Source organism: Prionailurus bengalensis, chromosome B2, assembly GCF_016509475.1.
Source record: "Prionailurus bengalensis isolate Pbe53 chromosome B2, Fcat_Pben_1.1_paternal_pri, whole genome shotgun sequence".
NCBI lineage: Eukaryota > Metazoa > Chordata > Mammalia > Carnivora > Felidae > Prionailurus > Prionailurus bengalensis.
Genome location: NC_057349.1, coordinates 108,683,402 through 108,707,436, shown reverse-complemented (window position 1 = coordinate 108,707,436; position 24,035 = coordinate 108,683,402). Strand labels below are relative to the sequence as shown.

Sequence of the window (24,035 nt, the reverse complement as noted above, 5' to 3'; positions counted from 1 at the left end):
TCCATTCTTAAAAATTTAATTTCGATCATCATGCTGTTAGCTCTTCTCTCTTCAGGGAACAGCATAAAGTTTATAAACAACTTCTTAGATAAGGCTCAGAATTCATCAGGTCATTGTGTGGAACAGTCCTGCTTCAGTGAGTGTTCATAATTTTCAGCATTTTCCTGCAGGAGAGAATGTTCTGTAAGCAATAACATGAGTATACCATTAATTCTATCATTGGAAATGATTATAAAGAGGGAACTCATCATAGATATATGAGTTTATTTGTAAATCAAATGAATAACTTCATTCTGACCCCAGGAAATATTGCTTAATAATACTGATAGTGACCAGTATATTCCCAGCCTAAGGGAACTTTTGAGGTAAGCATGAGATACAAATAAATATGTATTTCTCACTTTTGTATCTCTTTTTCTTAAGCTATTTACAGGAAGCTAGGCCATCTTATTTTTCTAAAAAGACAATTCTCTTCCCTCAATTTTCTTCTCAAGTAACCTGCCTATATTTTTTCTAGGGGCTCCCACATTGTTGGCACAACTGTATTCTTATGCATATGGGCAGCGTCAGGAGTGATGAAATCTCTTTTCAGACAGAGCAGGCTCTATGTGTCCTTGAAGACCAAGGCTAGAAAAAGAGTTCCATTTCAACCTTCTTGACCACTTCTTTCTAACCCTTGAAAATCCCTTAGCAATTGAGGCAGTCTTTTCTTACACAATTAGATACACGATTTTAAATATAGTATCTTAAGAGAACCAATTTTTCCACCTTAAATTGATGCCGGGGCATGCATGGCTGGTAACAACTCTTTCTTTGAGAATTAAAAACATGGTTTACTTGATCAAGGTATCTTAGGCCTATTTATAGGGATAATGCTCCTACACTATTTGAAACTATAGTTGTGTTCTTTCTATACAAATCCACTAATGATTTGTTTGTTTTCATTGTTTGAGTCTCTCCAGAAAATTTAGAATCCTCTCATGGGACATTTGACTCCCTTTAGACTAGTGAAGCAGTCAAACGTGGACTGCTAAGGCTTTATTTGGATAGCAGAGGCCATTGCCCACCAATTGAGGTAATCACCACCAAGCAATGCTATTATTTTATTTTTGACTGGGATATTGGACTCTAAACTGAGAATCCAATCACTGTTGGTTCTGACAGTTAGATATCCTAAGCTTCTCTCTTTGAACCTCAGTGGTTTTATTTTAAAACACAGCTAACACTCACTCTTCCCTTATAAATCTGATTGCAATCATTCCATAACAACATGGATGTAAGGTAATCTGAAATATTAAATATGGCTTAAGGAAGGAAATAGCTAAAGCAGCTGGATAGAAATGAATTCACTTACTTTACCGTAGGGATATCTCAAGAAAAAAGAAAAGAGGGCTGGTAACCTGGTCTAATTTTCTTGTCTATAGGACCTCTGGGTAAATAAATTAATGATGTTTGCTAGAAGGAAGAGGCCTTGTCTCCAAAATGCCCAGGGCAAAAGTCCCTGGATAAGTTTACTCATAGTAAATAGAACACAAAATCTGTGAGACATGGCTCCCTGGAGAATGCCATGTAGACAATACAATTCTCTGGGGGTATAAAACAGAGATGTGACATAAATTAAATTCTCTCTTCTGTGTGAAGAAACCTGCAAACCTCACTGAAAAACTTCATCTATTTTGGGCTAGAGGTATGTGACCATGCAGGAAGAAAGGGCCTCTCTGTTTCTTCTGAACTATCTGATTACTAGTATCCTTAAAATTATTAAGTAAAGCTTGATGGATAAGATTCTGATTTGCATGAATTTGATTGGATGATACTATCCCAAGAATTTGCTCAATACCTCACATTGCTATGGTAGTAATATACATAGGATTTTTTCTTATATAATCATAATAATTTAAAATTTTATATGGGTAGTATTTAAAATAAGTAGAATTTTGTGGTGCCTGGGTGGATCAGTCGTTTAAGCATCCAATGTCAGCTCAGGTAATGATCTCACAGTTTGTGAGTTTGAGCCTTGTATCAGTCTCTGTGCTGGCACCTCAGAGCCTGGAGCCTGCTTCAGATTCTGTGTTTCCCTCTTTCTCTGTCCTTCCCCCACTTGCACTCTGTCTCTCTCTCTTTCAAAAATAAAAAACATTTAAAAAATGAAAATAAATAAAATAAAGTAAAACAAGTATAATTTTGACCCAGAGCTTCAAACCTAGGGTTACTTGTGGGCTTCTTTTGAGAGAAGTGTTTTATACTATCTTCAGACTATCCTATTTGTAATATATCTTGCAGAAGTTTATTGAAATTCCTGTTATGTAATAGTTGCCTTCTCTGATTTGCTATTCTGATTCAGATTATTCCTACTCGGATAATACATTGTCATTTTAGTGGATGTTGTAGTGGGTAGGGAATCTGTAAAAGGTAATGTGTATAGTTAAACATATAGTCTTGGTTCACTATTTTGAAAATCGTTTTTAAAAATCTGAGGAATAGATTGTTCTTTGAAGAATAATAATAGTGTGATAAGTTAAAAGGGGAGAAGACCACGTTAGAATATTTTAACTAATAAGACAAATAAAATAATAATTATTATTATTTGATATTTTCAGAGAGAAGTCCAAGATAATAATAACCATATCTAGCTCTTACATAGTGCTTACTGTGTGCTAAGAAGAACTATGCTCAGGGCTTTACATATATTACCTTATTATTCCTTACAATTGCCTTATGAAGCAGTGTTACTATTATTCCCATTGTACAACTGAGAATTGAGGCACTGAGAAGTTAGCACAAGTTCACACAGCTGGTAAAATAACACAGAAGGGATTAAATCCAGGAGGTCTGGTTCTGGAATTGATGCTCCTTAACGAATATGATAAATTGACCATTTATTATAAGATTTAAATAAAAGTATTTCAACGAAGTGTCAATTGAAATAAAATGATATTTATATGAAATACAGTTTTTAAAAAACAGATTTCTTGGGGCACCCGGTTGGTTCAGTCGGTTAAACATCAGACTTTGTCTCAGGTCGTGATCTTGCGGTTTGTGAGTTCCAGCCTTGCATCAGGCTCTGCGCTGACAGCTTAGGGCCTGTAGCCTGCATTGGATTCTGTCTGTCTGTCTGTCTCTCTGCTCCTCCCCAGCTCGCTCTCTCTCTCTGTCTCTCAAAAATAAGCTTTAAAAAATATTAAAAAAACAACTAGAGTTTCTTTTAGCGTTTATGTATTCTCATATTACTTGTAAGTAGTATGTTTCTTTTAGGGTGCTGAGAGTGAATTATTAACTGAGGATTTTCTAGAAACCAGCGTTTCAAAGTATTAACTTCCGAAATTAGTCATGCGCCCAAATTCCTCCTTATGCACCAGTCTATCCGTGTGTGTAGGCAGAGATACAAGGTATAGACAGCCTGGTGATGAGGACAGGGTAGTGAGATCTTTGCAGTGGCAGAGCCTAATAGACTATGTGAAGCTCTGAGATGCTATGGCTGCTCAGGGCACTGCTCGTATGTTAGAGCTATGGACCATGACAGAGACTGTGGGAGATAGTTAGAGATAACACAGATCTTGGAAATAAAATATCTATCTATCTATTACAATATCTGTCTATATATCTATCATATTTCTCTCTCTCTCTCTCTCTCTCTCTCTCTCTCTCTCTCACGTCCTCTTCCTGCCCAGTTTACTACAACTCAGTTAATTAATTACAACTATGTGAAAATGACAAGAACAGTTAGGGCACAGTAAATACCACAAGAGTCTACTCTTATCTTTTTGATATTTCTTCCTACCCTCCATGTTTCTGGTTAAAGCTGGTAAAGGGAAAAAAGAAAGTAGAAGAGAAAAGCCCAGTCAAAGTTATGGGATAAGAGTTCCTTTTCCAATAAAATAAAATAAAAACAACGACGGAGGCAAACCATAAGAGACTTTTAACTATAGAAAAACAAACTGAGGGTTGCTGGAGGGGAGGTCGGTGGGGAGATGGGCTAAATGGGTGATGGACATTAAGAAGGGCACTTGTTGGGATGAGCACTGGATGCTACATGTAAGTGATGAATCACTGGGTTCTACTGAAACCAATACTACACTATATGTTAACTTACTTGAATTTGAGTAAAATAATGGAAGAAAAATAAGTAAAATTAAATTAAATTAAATTAAATTAAATTAAATTAAATTAAATTAAAAAAGAATTCCTTTTCCAAGTAGCAAAATATCAAATATCAGACTGGCTTATCACCAACTATATATGGTGCTTTAACCTGATGCTGATCATAATGTCACTGTGTAATGCCAATCAATATTAGATCACTTCACTTCCCTAATTGAATGCTCACCAGCATGTCAATTCTGAAGAAGAGAGAGCCTCTGAGAAATGGCAATCCATAGAAATAATGTATGAGAGAAAGTCTTTTTTGTGTGCAAGTAAAGAGAAGACACAGCTGGAGAAGTAAAGACAAGCTGTTTATCTCTGAGTAAATCTTTTAAAAGAATCACGGAAACAGAAAGGGATGCACATGATATCAGATTAGAATGGTGACTGAAATAAGTGATTTTTGACTTTGAATTTTCAATAATGTCACACTCATTTCTTTGGCATTAGAAAATTTGATGTCACAAAGAGCAAGTGAACCACAATGAGATTTAATTTATGTTTCAAACTCTGACCTTGCCATTATAGAATGGTAGATTATATTTTTAATAAATTGATAAATTGAATAATTAACAAATTCCTATATTCAAAAGACATCTTTGACCTTTTGTCAATTACTTAGGGCATTTTTACCACGTGGGAAAACATTTTATCAGGAGAGATATAGCAGAATGCTCAAATTTAGTAGTATTTGGAACACTATTCTCTGGATACTATCCTTAGGCAAGTACCAATTACTCTTGGTCTATCCTGGATGACCTGGGGGGACTGTAACCTCCTCAGGTAGTATGTTCCAAGCTGAATTCCTGGGAGAACAGAGTGTAGCTCTGCATTTTAGAGTCTGTGGCCTGATTAAGAATAGTTGCTGTAAATTTCCATATAAAACATCTGTTCCATTTAGACCTTTACTTCTCATTTGCCCCTCTCTTTTACTCCTCCTTTTCTCCACCCTCCCTTTTCTTTATCCTCTTCCTATTATAGACAATTCTATAGAAATTTATCTGTTAACAAGACCTTTCCCCACCCCAAAGTTATTCCCTCTGGGTCTTTTCGAATATTGATATAAATGATCTATATTCAAAGACTTGAATTGCTCTATGCCTTGTAAGCCAGACTATATCTCCTACCTATTTCTCCTTACTTTTTAGCACAATGACTTACATATAGAAAGCACAAAATAATTTTTATATACAATTTTGTTTGACTCTACTATGACTTTTATGAATCAATCCACTACTTTCTACGTATTTAATGTTACTACTGTCATAAAAGCAATCTCTGAACTTTGCATAAAATACACAGATGCATTAAAATTCAATTTTTTTATCTTTAAAGATTAACTGCTTAAAAAAATCTGGAACAGTTTCCTTACTAATGCAGCCAGAGGTGGGAAAATCACAGAATTACATAAGAGGGGAAAAGATAGTTCTTTATTTCTACCCTGGAGTACATTTGGTTTGTCCATTCATCAATTATTTCAAATTTGGGCTGTTTCTGTTTTTTGACCATTATGAATACTACTACTATAAACAAGGGTGCTTGTGTGGCTTAAGTGGTTAAGCATCTGAATCTTGACTTCTGCTCACGTCATAATTTCATAGTTCCTGAGATTGAGTTCCGCTTCAGGCAGTGTGCTGACAGTGTGGAGCCTGCTTGGGATTCTTTCTCTCTCCCTAAGTCTCTGTCCCTCCCACACTCACACTCCCTCTCTCAAAATAAACATTTAAAAAATACTGCTATAAACATTCATGTGCAAGTTTTTGTGTAGACGTATGTTTTTAATTCTCTTGGAGTAAATTCATGAAGTTTTCATCCTCAGAATAAGGGGTGATTAAATAATACCTGGTATTTTTTTGTACAAGTTTACAAAAATATGTCATCTTAATAAAATATAATTCTTTGTATTGAAAAGAAGCTAAAAGCACAAATAAATTTTAATTAAACTATACTAATGTTGAAGCTGGAAAACATAATCAGAATTTCTACATATTAAGCAGATCAATGAAAATATAGCTTCCTTAGTTTTATGTGGACAAAAATAGATGAAACCCCTCATATACTGAACTATATATAGAGCGATACTAAAAGAGAAAAAAGCATAACTGATTTTTCAACATAATTTGATTCCATGCTGGAATAAAGTAGGCATATAGTCATTCAAGCCTTTACTGATTTCATATTATATGTAAGACATATAGGTGGAAAGTAAAGTAAATTAACAAGACATAGTCTTTGTTCTCGAGTTTTAAATATAAGTGGAGATAAATTATTAATGCAAGCAATACTGGTACAAATACAAAGCTACAGAAATTCAGAAGAGAGAGAGAATACTTCAACTTGCAATGACTGATGACAGACTGAGATTTTTAATTGTATACTCGGTGGGAAGTACCAGTTGTAAGGTGTTGTGAATGTTCGATATTCAGGATAGAGATCAGAGGGACAGTATCATATAATGGTCATTTTTGCATAAAATAAATGAGAGACATAGTAGATACAATCTTCAAGGAAGAGAACACAGAAGCAAAAGATCATAAAACCAAAGATGAAGCTTTTTGAACACCTACAGATAAGCCATGGAAAGAGAAGGAGCAGAAAAGAAAACAAAGGAATAGTAGAACATAGCAAAGAGCTGTTTCAGAAAAGCCAGGATAGAATTTTGAGTTTAAGGCAAGAAAAAGGTAATGCACGCACACACACACACACACACACACACACACACACACACGTTTCCTTTTTAAAATTTATTGAGCCTCCTATGAGCCAGTATTGTACAAGGCTTAGGGGAAAAGCACAGGAAGGATGGAATAGGTCTTTCACATTCAAGGAGCTTATAGTTCAGTCCAAGAGCCATATAAAAATAAATGCCAAACAATACAAGTTCCTTTATAATTTACTACTAAATTATATGTGGTGACTATAAGTGCTACAGAAGTATGGAGAAAACTAATGGGGATTGGTATACTCAGGTGAAGTATATTAGCTGAGATTGTTTTCTTCAGTATCTAGCAGAAAATTGACAAAATGAATAGCTTACATAATAAAAAACATTTATCATAAGAAGACATCTATTTGCACAAGTTAGGGTTTGTTAAACAGCAGGGCTTTTGATACAAATTTTAAAAATTCTCTTGTTTCTCATCTGGTAACGAGATGGCTGGGAAAATTCATTAAAAAATTTTTGTACTGTTCTTTCATGAAGAAAGGAAAGGTATGAATGTTTCCTGATTAGTAAAGAAAGGAATCTTCCCAGAATATTATCATCATACTTCTACCTCATTGGCCATGCACATAACAACCCTGGGATCAAGGGAGCCCATGGCAGTGAATGTCTGGCGAAGGGAAGGCCAAGGTTAGCTTCCACAAGTCACACTCATCCCCAGAGGATGCAGAGCCCTGTTTTCCCAGAGATTAAGGAGTACTACAGAATTCCCTAAACATAAAATGAAGAGTTTGTTAGTAGGAAGAAAAAGTGGTCTCTGTGAAAGATGTCAGTGGAGTTCCTCCATTTTTCCTATCATGTTTTATAAAAAAGTTAATTATTTTTTAATAAGAATCTCTTAGTATATATTCAATGAAAAACATCTACAATTTTTATTCAATATTTATAAAACTTAATTTATATGATGGTTATAAACTTTACAAAAGAGAAAATGAACTATTTTAAGAGAAGATGAACATCTCCTTAGAAATGCAAACTCAAAGGATTTAAGTGCAATAAAATAAAACAATCATTTTTTAAAAATTTTAATGTTTATTTTTGAGAGAGAAAGAGAACATGAGCAGAGGAGGGGCAAAGAGAGAGGGAGACACAGAATCAGAAGCAGGCTCCAGGCTCTGAGCTGTCAGCACAGAGCCTGACGCGGGGCTCAAACCCACAAACTTTGAGATCATGACCTAAGCTGAAGCTGGATGCCCAACTGACTGAGCCACCCAGGCACCCCTTGAACAATCATTTTCACTTTTACTTTTGTATATTAAACAAAGCTGCAAATATATATGTATATACATACACATGTATGTATATACATATATGTGTGTGTATATATTCATATATATGTATATATATGTATATATATATTCATATATATGTGTATATATATGTGTGTGTGTGTGTGTGTGTGTATATATATATATATATATATATATATATGATTGAAAAAGACAGAAACTATAACTGGTGTAGTTTCCCCAGTGGGAAAAAAATTAAGCAGACAGGTTGCCAATCTAAAATAGCATACTTCCAGAGGAGGAAAAGTGCTGCACTAAATGAAAGTCCTTGATCGTTCAGAGTAAAGGTAGAAGTGGTCACTATGAATCAAACTGTGAGATTTCTGGTAATTTTTTAAACTTTTAATTCTTGTGACTTTTATAATAGAAGAGTAAAACATTTTTTTTAACTGTTTCCTCTTGAGCCATTATGATATTTGCTGAAGGACTAGCACTACATTTATTATTAATTTGTCTCCATGGCTCAGAGTACCAGTAAACCCGCAGAGACTGAAACTAAGTCTAGATAAAGAACAATAAATAATAAATAACAACAATAATAATTTGCATTTTTCCAACATCCTCCAGCTGTGGAAGTCAAAGTGGTTCACAAACATTAATTAAGCTTCACAAGATTCTAGCGAGGGAGCCAAATAATGTTGTCCAGATGGGAAAAATAACTAAAAAGCTAGTGAAGGTCACACATAAGTTACTAACAGATTCAGAAATATTCCCCATCGCCTCTCTCATCCAAAATTCTCTTCCTAACTTAACTTTTGATTGTATCTTTAATTTTTTTCATATATTGAGAGTCTCACTTTGAACAAAAAAACTCTCTAAACCTATTTGGCTCTGGAAATCACTGAGCTACAAGTTTTGGGACTTATTCTTAAAATTTTATTTTGTTTATACTGTTCTGTGTACTCAGCTTTCATGGCTACTGTAATGTATAATGCCATTATGTCCTGCTCTGTGGGTGGTTGATTCTCAACACGGAAGAAAACCAACTCTAGGAAAAGACATCACATTTGCTATGTTAATATTGACAATGAATTCAGCAGTTGTAAATGTGCTGAGACTGACAGGAACACAACTAAGTTAACCTTTAAAAATTCAAGGAGACATGAAAACCTGAATTTTTATTTATCTCATGACTCTGCCCATGTATCAACTGACAACGTTTATTTCATGCTTCATACATTTCATGTTCAGGTACTAATATTCTGAACTGGTCACATTTAATGAAATGCTTTAAGTGACTAATTCATTAATATATTTTGGAATACCACTTATTTGTGGTGAAGAGAGTTCTTAGTTTAGTTGATAATCATTTTTTTTTTAAATTGTGTATGTTGGATGTTGTGAATTAAACAGGAAATTTGTGTGCTTAACTGTCAGGGACTATGGTTTGAGAAGTAAGAAATGTGGGTATCTCTTATGCAGTTTGCCCTCGCAGATACATTCAATATCAAATAACAACACAAATATAACCAGAAACTCTAAAAACTTCAGATAGATAGATAGATGGTGTCTTTTATGTGTTTTATAGATAGTTTAGCTAGTGAGCTAACTTAACTAGAACATGATTGCCATATAAGCTGATTCATTTATGACAATAAAAGATTCTATTCCTATAATTAAGGTCACTGTAAACCCAGCCACTCGCATGAGACATTTGGTGCTGAGAGAGGCTAAGTGCATGAAGGGCTTTGATCAGATGTTTCCCACAACTGTGAAAGCATAATTTGAGGCAGAATCACCATCTTCCTATATATATCTGCAAAGTCTTTATATTCTTCAAGGTACAAAGTTATGATCACAGATAAAGAAAATTTTTAAAGGTGTTTTCCCCCCAAGAACAAAGGATGGTGTTGGAGGAAAAGCGATAGTGTTTGTTAGCAAAGTCAAAGAGGTAAGAGGATGCAAATTAAGAGCATTGGAATGGGTGAGAGAACTGCAGATAGTTTAAATAAGCAGAAGTAGGGGTGTCTGAGTGGCTCAATCGGTACTTTGGTTCATGAGTTTCAGCCCCACATAGGGCTCTGTGCTGTCAGCTCAGAGCCTGCTTCAGATCCTCTGTCTCCCTCTCACTCTGCCCCTACCCTGCTCATGCTCTCTCTCCCTCTCTCAAAAATAAATATAAAAAAATAATAAATAAGCAAAAGTAAATAAAGCTAGCAAAGAGTTAGAAGTTAGACTATTCAACCTTCATCTCTTTTGTTAATAATGGAGTCTTAAAGAAAATTTCACAGAAAAAGCAGCCTCTGTGATTAAATCACTTTTTTATCGTTCTAATAAATACTAAAATATATATAAATTAATATAAATTTAAAAAGGAAAAAATATAGATAACTTGCATATATATTTGGTTGCTCAAAGATTTTGATTGGAGATAGCAGACATGATTTTTAAGTTCTACTCTTTCTTGTCAATGGTAGCAAATATATAATAGGATTTTCTAGATACTTCCCTGATACTAAACAAGGAAACAGAAAAATATTTTTATAATGCCTACATACACACAGAGAGATACCTTCACAGCTTTAGCAATTAATGCATATCTAATTAATAAGAAATAACAAACACCTGTCAAATGAGGTTGTGCCATATTTATAATTAAATTTCACAATCTTCTAAGATGTCACAATATTTTCTAAATGGGTTTTAGCATTAAAATTTCTAATATTTTCCACCCCCGAAAATCTCTAATTTCTTTAGACATCACTGAGCATAAATTCTCAAAGAATGCTCAGTTTAAGTGGGATATTTCCCAGTGTTGGTTTGTAATGTCACTGACCTAAGTTAGGGTCTAGCTGAAAGTTAGACCTTCAGTGGGAACTTTTGCATAACATTTTTAGCAAATGAAAAACTTTGGCTTAGTTAGAATGCATTTAGTAATGTATTGTCACACATGTAACTTAAATTGACAAACTAATTAGATATTGTTGAAAGTCAGGAAATGCTGCACAATGAAGTACAATGTTTTAGTGCATTTACAACATGAAGATAGATAATATATAGATAGGCAGATAGTTAAAAACATACATACTATAAAGAGAACAAGTACACATTTATGTAATAAACATGTATATTTCTGAAACGTTAAAGGGAGATGTAACCTGAAGAAGTCGGCAGCTCTAAAATTCAGTTATTGCAAGGTGTTTCTCTAGTCTTTGATGCTGGGTAAGTGCAACACTATCTAAAATTTTCATGATGCTCAGAAATCTCTGATTGTACACCTGTTTATTAATTGAACTCATTCACTGGAATTCACTTCTATTTCTGTGGTTATGTCTCAAGCTGTAAACATTAGGATCATTTTCCTGTCCATCTAAAAGCATGTCTTTTTCCCTGGACACAGCTATCTCATATTGATGACCACAGCAGTTGCCCACTGAAGTGATCACCATTGAGCTATTTTCTCTAATTCACCATGTTCAGTTGAGAGCACAGCAAGCATGTCATTTTTCATACTGGGGTAGTCACCTCAAAAACCATTATTTTTTTCTAACTATATAAAATCTGGAATCTGGTTACCCTAAATATTTTTTCATTATCTTTGGCAAAATCATTAAGTGATTTCCTGGTATATGTAAATCAGCATGCCATCTTATTTTTTAAAAATAAAATAATCTATACTCAGGGAAATATTGTTTTACTTCTGTAGATAACTTGAAAAGTAATTGAATTACCGTCAGAACTACAAAAATCTGTTCATTTTTAGGTTCTGCTCCTTCCCTAAGAATATTTTATTATACTGTCTTAAAACACATATTTGTGACTTGTCTTTGACCTTCATTTTTAGTTCATTGTATAGTTGCTTTTTTCTTGCAAGACATAGATGAGTTAAAAAAAAATTACTGTTTGGAATCTCATTTCATTGAGTAATTCAACAGATATGTATTGATTTGTGTCTATTCCCACTGGAAGACTGCTTTAGTGTCTGTGGCAGGCCTTATTTTGCTTATCACCAGGCTCATGGGTCTGTTTAAGGAAGGATCATGCTCATTTGCCAATCTGTGCATTGACCTCAAAATGATAATGAGGAAGCCTTGAGGAAACACATGAATCTTCAGATTTAGGAAAACAATTTCTTTCAGGTAGATTAAAATAAATAAGTGGATCTATTTCTGGTATAGTCTGTAATCCTAAAGTAATCAAGTATGAAGGAAATACACGTTTCTAACCAATAAAAAACAATTAGACTGATAGCTAACTTCAAAATAATAAACATAATAGTAATTGTATTAATATAATCATTACAACAACAATAATTGCTAACAGCAAGAATAATAGAGTCTAGAAGATACGGGGTTAATATCCTAAAAGCACTGTGGAAACATAACTATTAGTCTAGAATTGCATATGTCATTAAATTATCATTAAAAAAATAAGGATGGGAGAACCTAGGTGGCTCAGTTGGTTAAGAGTCCTACTCTAGATTTCAACTCAGGTCATATTCTTGCAGTCCATGATTGTAAGTCCCGCATTGGACTCCATGCTGGCAGTGTGGAGCCTGCTTGGTATCCTCTCTCTCACTCTCTCTCTCTCTCTCAAAAAGTATATATATATATATATATACCTAAAAAATGAAGATGAAATTACGGTTTTTAAGCAAGTAAAACAACAGGCAAATTAACAATCACAGCCCACTAATGAGAGAACTAATAGGGAATGTGCTTTACAAAAAAAAAAACTCAGGAGGAAAAGTGAGATGTAAAAGGGATTGTTGAACACAGACATTGATAAACATGTCAGTAAATCTATATAAGGATGTTTTCAATAATATAGTTATAATAATTATGACTTTTGAAGACACAAAAGCAAAGTGAAATGAAAAAAATTGGTAATAAATAGGCTAGTGATTTGAATGAAAGCATTCTAAGACTTTTTGTTACTCTAAAGAGAGTGGATTTCTAAGGTTTATTTTTGTTGTTGTTGTTTGTTTTAGTAAAGTATGCAGTTAAAAAAATGTGACCATAACCACTAGCCATCCTCAGATAGAATTTTTGTAATGTTTATTTATTTTTGAGAGAGAGAAATCATGCGAGCAGGGGAGGGGCATGCTAACAGCATAGAGCCCCATGCAGGGCTCGAACCCACAAACCATGAGATCATGACCTGAGTCAAAGTCTGATGTTTAATCAACTGAGTCACCCAGGTGCCTCAGGTAGAATTTTTAACTTCTAAACCAGAAACCTGCCAAAAAGGAAAGGAAAAAAGAGGTAAAGAAAATGACTTGTAAGGGTAAAACACAGTATGAGATTGTAAGGATATACACAAATTTAGCATTTATTATAGCAACTCACAGATCATTCACCATTTAAAAAGAGAAAATAATCCTCTTGTATGCCACTTAAAAATAGATATGCCTAAAGCCCAATAGATCCAAAAGGTTGATAAACAATTATAGTAAAATCTTAGCCTCTCTTCGTTTCCTTTGACCTCACCTCTCATTGGTTCTTCGCCCACCTTAAGCTTTAGCCACCCAGAGCTCCTTTCTTTTTCTCAAAGACAGCAGATATATTACATTCTCAAGATCTTTCATTTGCTGTCCTCTCTGCCTAGAATGCTCTTTCTCCAAAAGCTTCTTTACACTAGGTACCAGCTACATATCATTTCTTCAGAGACCTTCCCTGATCCATCCTAACTAGAGTAGATTCCCTTGCACGAGGTAGTCTTCATTTTCTTCATAGAATTTATTACAATCTGTAATTGTCTTAAACTACTTTTTTTTTTATGAAATTTATTGACAAATTGGTTTCCATACAACACCCAGTGCTCATCCCAAAAGGTGCCCTCCTCAATACCCATCACCCACCCTCCCCTCCCTCCCACCCCCCATCAACCCTCAGTTTGTTCTCAGTTTTTAACAGTCTCTTATGCTTTGGCTCTCTCCCACTCTAACCTCTTTTTTTTTTTTTCCTTCCCCTCCCCCATGGGTTCCTGTTCAGTTTCTCAGGATCCACATAAGAGTGAAACCATATGGTATCTGTCTTTCTCTGTATGGCTTATTTCACTTAGCATCACACTCTCCAGTTCCATCCACGTTGCTACAAAAGGCCATATTTCATTTTTTCTCATTGCCACGTAATATTCCATTGTGTATATAAACCACAATTTCTTTATCCATTCATCAGTGGATGGACATTTAGGCTCTTTCCATAATTTGGCTATTGTTGAGAGTGCTGCTATGAACATTGGGGTACAAGTGGCCCTATGCATCAGTACTCCTGTATCCCTTGGATAAATTCCTAGCAGTGCTATTGCTGGGTCATAGGGTAGGTCTATTTTTAATTTTCGGAGGAACCTCCACACTGCTTTCCAGAGCGGCTGCACCAATTTGCATTCCCACCAACAGTGCAAGAGGGTTCCCGTTTCTCCACATCCTCTCCAGCATCTATAGTCTCCTGATTTGTTCATTTTGGCCACTCTGACTGGCGTGAGGTGATACCTGAGTGTGGTTTTGATTTGTTTTTCCCTGATAAGGAGCGACGCTAAACATCTTTTCATGTGCCTGTTGGCCATCCGGATGTCTTCTTGAGAGAAGTGTCTATTCATGTTTTCTGCCCATTTCTTCACTGGGTTATTTGTTTTTCTGGTGTGGAGTTTGGTGAGCTCTTTATAGATTTTGGATACTAGCCCTTTGTCCGATATGTCATTTGCGAATATCTTTTCCCATTCCGTTGGTTGCCTTTTAGTTTTGTTGGTTGTTTCCTTTGCTGTGCAGAAGCTTTTTATCTTCATAAGGTCCCAGTAATTCACTTTTGCTTTTAATTCCCTTGCCTTTGGGGATGTGTCGAGTAAGAGATTGCTACGGCTGAGGTCAGAGAGGTCTTTTCCTGCTTTCTCCTCTAAGGTTTTGATGGTTTCCTGTCTCCCATTCAGGTCCTTTATCCATTTTGAGTTTATTTTTGTGAATGGTGTGAGAAAGTGGTCTAGTTTCAACCTTCTGCATGTTGCTGTCCAGTTCTCCCAGCACCATTTGTTAAAGAGGCTGTCTTTTTTCCATTGGATGTTCTTTCCTGCTTTGTCAAAGATGAGTTGGCCATACGTTTGTGGGTCTAGTTCTGGGGTTTCTATTCTATTCCATTGGTCTATGTGTCTGTTTTGGTGCCAATACCATGCTGTCTTGATGATGACAGCTTTGTAGTAGAGGCTAAAGTCTGGGATTGTGATGCCTCCTGCTTTGGTCTTCTTCTTCAAAATTCCTTTGGCTATTCGGGGCCTTTTGTGGTTCCATATGAATTTTAGGATTGCTTGTTCTAGTTTCGAGAAGAATGCTGGTGCAATTTTGATTGGGATTGCATTGAATGTGTAGATAGCTTTGGGTAGTATTGACATTTTGACAATATTTATTTTTCCAATCCATGAGCAGGGAATGTCTTTCCATTTCTTTAAATCTTCTTCAATTTCCTTCAGAAGCTTTCTATAGTTTTCAGCATACAGATCCTTTACATCTTTGGTTAGATTTATTCCTAGGTATTTTATGCTTCTTGGTGCAATTGTGAATGGGATCAGTTTCTTTATTTGTCTTTCTGTTGCTTCATTGTTAGTGTATAAGAATGCAACTGATTTCTGTACATTGATTTTGTATCCTGCAACTTTGCTGAATTCATGTATCAGTTCTAGCAGACTTTTGGTGGAGTCTATCGGATTTTCCATGTATAATATCATGTCATCTGCAAAAAGCGAAAGCTTGACTTCATCTTTGCCAATTTTGATGCCTTTGATTTCCTTTTGTTGTCTGATTGCTGATGCTAGAACTTCCAGCACTATGTTAAACAGCAGCGGTGAGAGTGGGCATCCTTGTCGTGTTCCTGATCTCAGGGAAAAAGCTCTCAGTTTTTCCCCGTTGAGGATGATGTTAGCTGTGGGCTTTTCATAAATGGCTTTTATGATCTTTAAGTATGTTCCTTCTATCCCGACTTTCTCAAGCGTTTTTATTAAGAAAGGGTGCTGGATTTTGTCAAAGGCCTTTTCTGCATCGATTGACAGGATCATATGGTTCTTCTCTTTTTTTTGTGTTAATGTGATGTATCACGTTGATTGATTTGCGAATGTTGAACCCGCCTTGCAGCCCAGGAATGAATCCCACTTGATCATGGTGAATAATTCTTTTTATATGCCGTTGAATTCGATTTGCTAGTATCTTATTGAGAATTTTTGCATCCATATTCATCAGGGATATTAGCCCGTAGTTCTCTTTTTTTACTGGGTCTCTGTCTGATTTGGGAATCAAAGTAATACTGGCTTCATAGAATGAGTCTGGAAGTTTTCCTTCCCTTTCTATTACTTGGAATAGCTTGAGAAGGATAGGTATTATCTCTGCTTTAAACGTCTGGTAGAACTCCCCTGGGAAGCCATCTGGTCCTGGACTCTTATTTGTTGGGAGATTTTTGATAACCGATTCAATTTCTTCGCTGGTTATGGGTCTGTTCAAGCTTTCTATTTCCTCCTGATTGAGTTTTGGAAGAGTGTGGGTGCTCAGGAATTTGTCCATTTCTTCCAGGTTGTCCAATTTGTTGGCATATAATTTTTCATAGTATTCCCTGATAATTGTTTGTATCTCTGAGGGATTGGTTGTAATCATTCCATTTTCATTCATGATTTTATCTATTTGGGTCATCTCCCTTTTCTTTTTGAGAAGCCTGGCTAGAGGTTTGTCAATTTTGTTTATTTTTTCAAAAAACCAACTCTTGGTTTCGTTGATCTGCTCTACAGTTTTTTTTAGATTCTATATTGTTTATTTCTGCTCTGATCTTTATTATTTCTCTTCTTCTGCTGGGTTGAGGCTGTCTTTGCTGTTCTGCTTCTATTTCCTTTAGGTGTGCTGTTAGATTTTGTATTTGGGATTTTTCTTGTTTCTTGAGATAGGCCTGGATTGCAATGTATTTTCCTCTCAGGACTGCCTTTGCTGCGTCCCAAAGCGTTTGGATTGTTGTATTTTCATTCTCCTTTGTTTCCATGTATTTTTTAATTTCTTCTCTAATTGCCTGGTTGACCCACTCATTCGTTAGTAGGGTGTTCTTTAACCTCCATGCTTTTGGAGGTTTTCCAGACTTTTTTCTGTGGTTGATTTCAAGCTTCATAGCATTGTGGTCTGAAAGTAAGCATGGTATAATTTCAATTCTTGTAAACTTAGGAAGGGCTGTTTTGTGACCCAGTATATGATCTATCTTGGAGAATGTTCCATGTGCACTCGAGAAGAAAGTATATTCTGTTGCTTTGGGATGCAGAGTTCTAAATAGATCTGTCAAGTCCATCTGATCCAATGTCTCATTCAGGGCCCTTGTTTCTTTATTGACCGTGTGCCTAGATGATCTATCCATTTCTGTAAGTGGGGTATTAAAGTCCCCTGCAATTACCACATTCTTATCAATAAGGTTGCTTATGTTTGTGAGTAATTGTTTTATATATTTGGGGGCTCCGGTATTCGGTGCATAGACATTTATAATTGTTAGCTATTCCTGATGGATAGACCCTGTAACTATTATATAATGTCCTTCTTCATCTCTTGTTACAGCCTTTAATTTAAAGTCTAGTTTGTCTGATATAAGTATGGCTACTCCAGCTTTCTTTTGGCTTCCAGTCGCATGATAAATAGTTCTCCATCCCCTCACTCTCAATCTAAAGGTGTCCTCAGATCTAAAATGAGTCTCTTGTAGACAACAAATAGATGCGTCTTGTTTTTTTATCCATTCTGATACCCTATGTCTTTTGGTTGCCGCATTTAATCCATTTACATTCAGTGTTATTATAGAAAGATACGGGTTTAGAGTCATTGTGATGTCTGTATGTTTTATGCTTGTAGTGATGTCTCTGGGACTTTGTCTCACAGGGTCCCCCTTAGGATCTCTTGTAGGGCTGGTTTAGTGGTGACAAATTCCTTCAGTTTTTGTTTGTTTGGGAAGACCTTTATCTCTCCTATTCTAAATGACAGACTTGCTGGATAAAGGATTCTTGGCTGCATATTTTTTCTGTCTAGCACCCTGAAAATCTCGTGCCAATTCTTTCTGCCCTGCCAAGTTTCAAAAGAGAGATCAGTCACGAGTCTTATCGGTCTCCCTTTATTTGTGAGGGCACGTTTACCCCTTGCTGCTTTCAGAATTTTCTCTTTATCCTTGTATTTTGCCAGTTTCACTATGATATGTCGTGCAGAAGATCGATTCAAGTTACGTCTGAAGGGAGTTCTCTGTGCCTCTTGGATTTCAATGCCTTTTTCCTTCCCCAGTTCAGGGAAGTTCTCAGCTATGATTTCTTCAAGTACCCCTTCAGCACCTTTCCCTCTCTCTTCCTCCTCTGGGATACCAATTATGCGTATATTATTTCTTTTTAGTGTATCACTTTATTCTCTAATTTTCCCCTCATACTCCTGGATTTTTTTATCTCTCTTTTTCTCAGCTTCCTCTTTTTCCATAACTTTATCTTCTAGTTCACCTATTCTCTCCTCTGCCTCTTCAAGCCGAGCTGTGGTGGTTTCCATATTGTTATGCATTTCGTTTAAAGCGTTTTTCAGCTCCTCTTGGCTGTTCCTTAGTCCCTTGATCTCTGTAGCAAGAGATTCTCTGCTGTCCTGTATACTGTTTTCAAGCCCAGCGATTAATTTTATGACTGTTATTCTAAATTCACTTTCTGTTATGTTATTTAAATCTTTTTTGATCAGCTCATTAGCTGTTGTTAATCCTGGAGATTCTTCTGAGGGGAATTCTTCCGCTTGGTCATTTTGGATAGTCCCTGGCGTGGTGAGGACCTGCAGGGCACTTCCCCTGTGCTGTGGTGTATAACTGGAGTTGGTGGGCGGGGCCGCAGTCAGACCTGATGTCTGCCCCCAGCCCACCGCTGGGGCCCAGTCAGATTGGTGTGTGCCTTCTCTTCCCCTCTCCTAGGGGCGGGATTCACTGTGGGGTGGTGTGGCTCGTCTGGGCTACTTGCACCCTGCCAGGCTTGTGATGCTGGGGATCTGGCGTATTAGCTGGGGTGGGTAGGCAAGGTGCTCGGGGGCAGGAGGGGCAGGCTTAGATCGCTTCTCCTTAGGTGATCCACTTCAGGAGGGGCCCTGTGGCAGCGGGAGGGAGTCAGATCCGCTGCCGGAGGTTTGGCTCCGAAGAAGCGCAAAGTTGGGTGTTTGCGCGGAGCGAGCAAGTTTCATGGCAGGAACCGGTTCCCTTTGGGATTTCGGCTGGGGGATGGGCGGGGGAGATGGCGCTGGCGAGCGCCTTTGTTCACCACCAAACTGAGCTCTGTTGTCAGGGGGCTCAGCAGCTCTCCCTCCCTTTGTCCTCCAGCCTTCCCGCTTTCTGAACAGAGCTGTTAACTTATGACCTCCCAGACGCTAAGTCGCACTTGTTGTGGGAACACAGTCCGCTCGGCCCCTCCGCTTTTGCAAGCCAGACTCGGGGGCTCTGCTTGGCCGGGGAGCTGCCCCTCCGCCCCGGCTCCCTCCCGCCAGTCCGTGGAGCGCGCACCGCCTCGCCGCCCTTCCTACCCTCTTCCGTGGGCCTCTCGTCTGCGTTTGGCTCCGGCGACTCCGTTCTGCTAATCCTCTGGTGGTTTTCTGGGTTATTTAGGCAGGTGTAGATGGAATCTAAGTGATCAGCAGGACGTGCGGTGAGCCCAGCGTCCTCCTAAGCCGCCATCTTGCCCATACCCACCGGCAATCTGTCTTAAACTACTTATAAGTAATTTAAACGTCTAATCCATAAGAAGGCACAAAGGATATGGAATCACTTGTTTTTTAAAAGGTTTCCTCTGCAAGTGGCACATCACTTCTACTCATATGTATTTGGCTGATACTACTTAATTGACGGATCACAACTAATAGCAAAAGAATCTAGGAAATGGAAGCTATAGCTGGGAATTTGCCCTACTAACTCTAGGGAATTTATTATTAAAAGTAAATAGGTAATAATAATAGGGGTCAATTATTAGCATTTTTATTGCAAAATAAAAATATGAAGTATATCTCTGTACTTTTCTACTCGTGCCAAATAAACTAAGAAAAATATTCAAGAACGTTATCACATTCTTCTTCATCAGTCCTTCTCACTTATATACAAAAATTTGGTATTATTTAATTACCTCTTTCTGCCACAATCCTCATCTCTGCATCTAACTTCTAAGTTTTATTGACAGTTTAATACTTCTAGTTTTGTTAAGTAAAAGATTTTTACTGGTCCTGTGACTAGTGTCAAAACCTTATTTTTACATGTATTTGTCTTCCAAGTCCATCAGTATATGCATTTGCATTTTGGATATAGAAGATTCTAAGTGGACTTAGGCTATGTCTTCACATTCTATATATCTGTATCTATCTTTTTCTCTTGAGCAATGTAACTAGGTGCCAACTTCAAAGAAGTAGCTGTAGCTATTTATTTTGATAACTTCTCATTGTGTGTCGGTTTCTATTTCATATGTTCCTGTTCATGATTTTCTCCTTCATACTTTTTTGGTTTTACTCCCCTCTGCCCCACCTTTTTTTTTTTTTAATGTTTATTTATTTTTGAAGGAGAGAGAGACAAAGCCTGAGTGGGGAAGGGGCAAAGAGAGAGGGAGACATAGAATGTGAAGCAGGCTCCAGTCTCTGAGCTGTTAGTACAGAGCCCAATGTGGGGCTTGAACTCATGAGCCATGAAATCATGACATGAGCCGAAGTTGACATTTAACCGACTGAGTCACCCAAGTGGCCCAACTCTCTCCCCCAACTTTTTGATGTAGAGTTTTAGACCATTGATTTTAGTTTTATTTCTGATGTATTAAGATGTATGTGCTACGTGTTTCCCTCTACTCACTTCTTTAGCTGCATTGCATACATTTTGATCTATTGTGTTTTCAGTACTATTTAGTTCAAAAAAATTTCTATTACCTTTTTTCTTTTTTTTTTTTTTACCCATTTGACTTTTTAGAAATGTATTATCAAGTTTGCATAACATTTGGAATCTTATTTTTTATCTTTTTATCTATTTAAATTTTAATTGTATTGTGTTCAGAGAAGATACTCTGAATTTAGTCATTTTATTTTTTAATTTTTTTAATGTTTCATTTATTTTTGGGAGAGAGAGAGTGAGAGAGAGAGAGAGAGAGAGAGCACAAGTGGGGAAGGGGCAGAGAGAGAGAGGAAGACACAGAATCTGAAGCAGGCCAGGCCCTGAACAGTCAGCACAGAGTCCAACGCAGGGCTTGAACTCATGGACTGTGAGATCATGACCTGAGCCGAAGCCAGATGCTTACCCGACTGAGCCACCCAGGTGCCCCTGAATTTAGTCTTTTTAAATTTGAGACCTGTATAATGGTTCACCTTATGGTTTATCAGGGGAAACAAACCATGTACTTGAAAAAAAGCTTCATTCTGCAGTTGGTGAAAATAAAGTTTTGCAAATTTCAGTTATTTCATTGAAATAGTTGAAGTGGCTAAAAATGATTTAAATCCTGTAATTCTTTATTGTATTTTGTGTAGTTTTCTAGCAGTTTTTTATACGGTTGTAAAAATTTCCAATATGATTGGGTAGTTGATAATTTATCCTCTAAATTTTGTGATGTTTTATTTCTTAGAAGAATTTTAAATTTACAGAAAAATTTTGAAGATAGTACACATTTTCCATAGAACCTATATCCAATTATCCTATAATGAATATTTGGCTCTAGTATGATATAGTATTGAAACGAATGCACCTATATTAACACATTATTATTAATTAAAGTCATACTTTATTCTGATTTTTTTAGTTTTTACTTAATGTTCTTTTTGTGTTCCAGGATCCCATACAGGTTACCACACTACATTTAGTTGTCATGGGCTTCTCATGGTCTCAGACTCCCCTTGTTTTTAATGACACTGAGAATTTTGAAGAGTACTGGTTATGTATTTTGTAAAGTGGTCATTAATTTGGATTTGTTTTAGATATTTTTTATTTTATATATTTTATATGTAGTATATTTATAAATACATGTATATACAACACACATATATGTACACATATATACATATTTATATACATACATATATATGCATAAATTTATATATGTATGTATATAACAATATACACATATTATATGTACATATATATTCATACTTCTAAGTTTAAAATCTAAAAGTATAGATTTCTTAGGAAAAAAGAATAGAAGAAAAAATATTTGTGAAATTGGGTAGGCAATAGTCTCTTACATAGAAGAGGACAAAACCATGAACCATAAAATGCCCTGGGAACCTGTATTGAGCCCAGACTCCTCTCTCTGGACTCCCTGGCCTGGAAAGCAGCATGTTTTTATACTAGAATTTTAGCACCTGGTGCCTCCTTCCTGTGACTGCAGCTCTCCTCTGAGTCAAGTTGCAGAGTGCTAGAGGAGGGACTCATCCTATGCCTATTGCCTGATTCACATTTTTACCTCATGTCCAAATTCTGCTTGCTTTGGTTCAGTCACTGGAGTCCTCTTGTGGTTGTTGTTTAGATTTGTCCCCCCAGAATTTGTAGTTACTTTCAGGATAATATTGAGGGGGTACCCAGTTTTGGATTAGATCCAGTGCTGAGTTATGTCCCTTATCCCCTTCCAGAGAATAAATCAGTTTGGCCTTTTGTAGTGTTTAGGAAATGTACTTACATTTTGGTGATGTCACAGGGAAGACATTATTACATCATTGATACTTGGCTTTCCACTATATTTGCCAGTAGTCCCACGGCCCTCCAAGTCCCCCAATCCTATTATATCACCATCCTCATTCCACACACGTCATGAAAGTATATTCTGGAACCACAGGCTCATGGCTTCTTTTAAGGAGAGAAGCTCTGACTGCCAAATTTTTCTTAAAGTTTCACCTGTCACAGGCTGCTGTATTTTTCCAAACACCTTGGAAATGAGAAAACAAAATAATGTCTATCTGGAAACAGGCGATTCTCTAGGAATTGAAGATGCATAACTTAATTGGGCAGTATACTACTAGATTAAATTTGAAAATTAATCTCAAATAGGTATAACAAATTCAGCCCCTTTGCCTTATTCAGTATCTCCTGTTTTCCCCTGTTTATATTATCCTCCTATACAGAGGAGCATAGTTTACTTCTGAAGTATAATATCATTTCTTATATCAGTCAGTTCAGTAATATCTATAGATGGCTTAACTGTCCCATTCGTCTCAGGGAAAATAATACTATATTGAACACTTTTATTTCCTTTATAATGTATAACATACCCAATCATATTTCCCTGACAGTGATTAATAACAACTTTGTAACACTTAGTTTAGAATATCCAGCCTGGAGAAAATTATTTTGAAATATTTAACTATTTAGCACATAATTTTCTTTTCCAGCTCCTGTTCATGAAATTTCAGCTTCAAAATTTTCCCCTAAGTCACAACTCACAACTCCTTTCCAGCTTGTTTATCTGCTTTCACATTCTTCTCTTCTGTGTCTTCTGCTTTTATTATAGATCAGCACAATCTTGTTTTTTTTCCATTTCTATTCAATCAAAATCTGTTTTTCCTGGTGTATTTCATTTGTAAGTAACATGTTTAAGACAGGTCCTACCTAGAAACATGAGAATTTATTAGAATTGAGAAATTTTGTTTTTTCATAGAGAAAACAACCAAAGGGCCCTGTGTCTACACAGGTATATGATTGTGGATTTGAATTAGGAGCAACTAATGACGTTTTAACATATTGTGTTCATGTTTTAAACTCTGATATCAAAATAAATGCTAGGTCAGTATTAGAGGCCTTTGCATCAGATGCTGAAGTTTTCTTTCACTGATACCTGGATTTTATAGACCATGCTTTGGTAAAATCATGTTTAGAGATATCTGGATCCCATTATGATAATCATGCCAGCATTGCACTTTTCAATTGAATATGGAATGCCTACTTATACTCTCGTAGTAGCTACTCTTTACAGCAAAAACAATACAG

The 24,035-nt window shown here is 36.4% G+C and overlaps 1 long non-coding RNA gene across 1 annotated transcript; it reads right to left on the bottom strand.

Annotated features, from left to right (window-relative positions):
• LOC122489015 lies at positions 1-22,813 on the bottom strand. The gene is made up of 2 exons (XR_006298799.1): positions 22,519-22,813; positions 1-164 (listed from the first exon to the last, which is right to left on the bottom strand). It is a non-coding gene; the product is annotated as an uncharacterized LOC122489015 (long non-coding RNA).
• Positions 22,814-24,035: the final 1,222 nt, after the last annotated feature.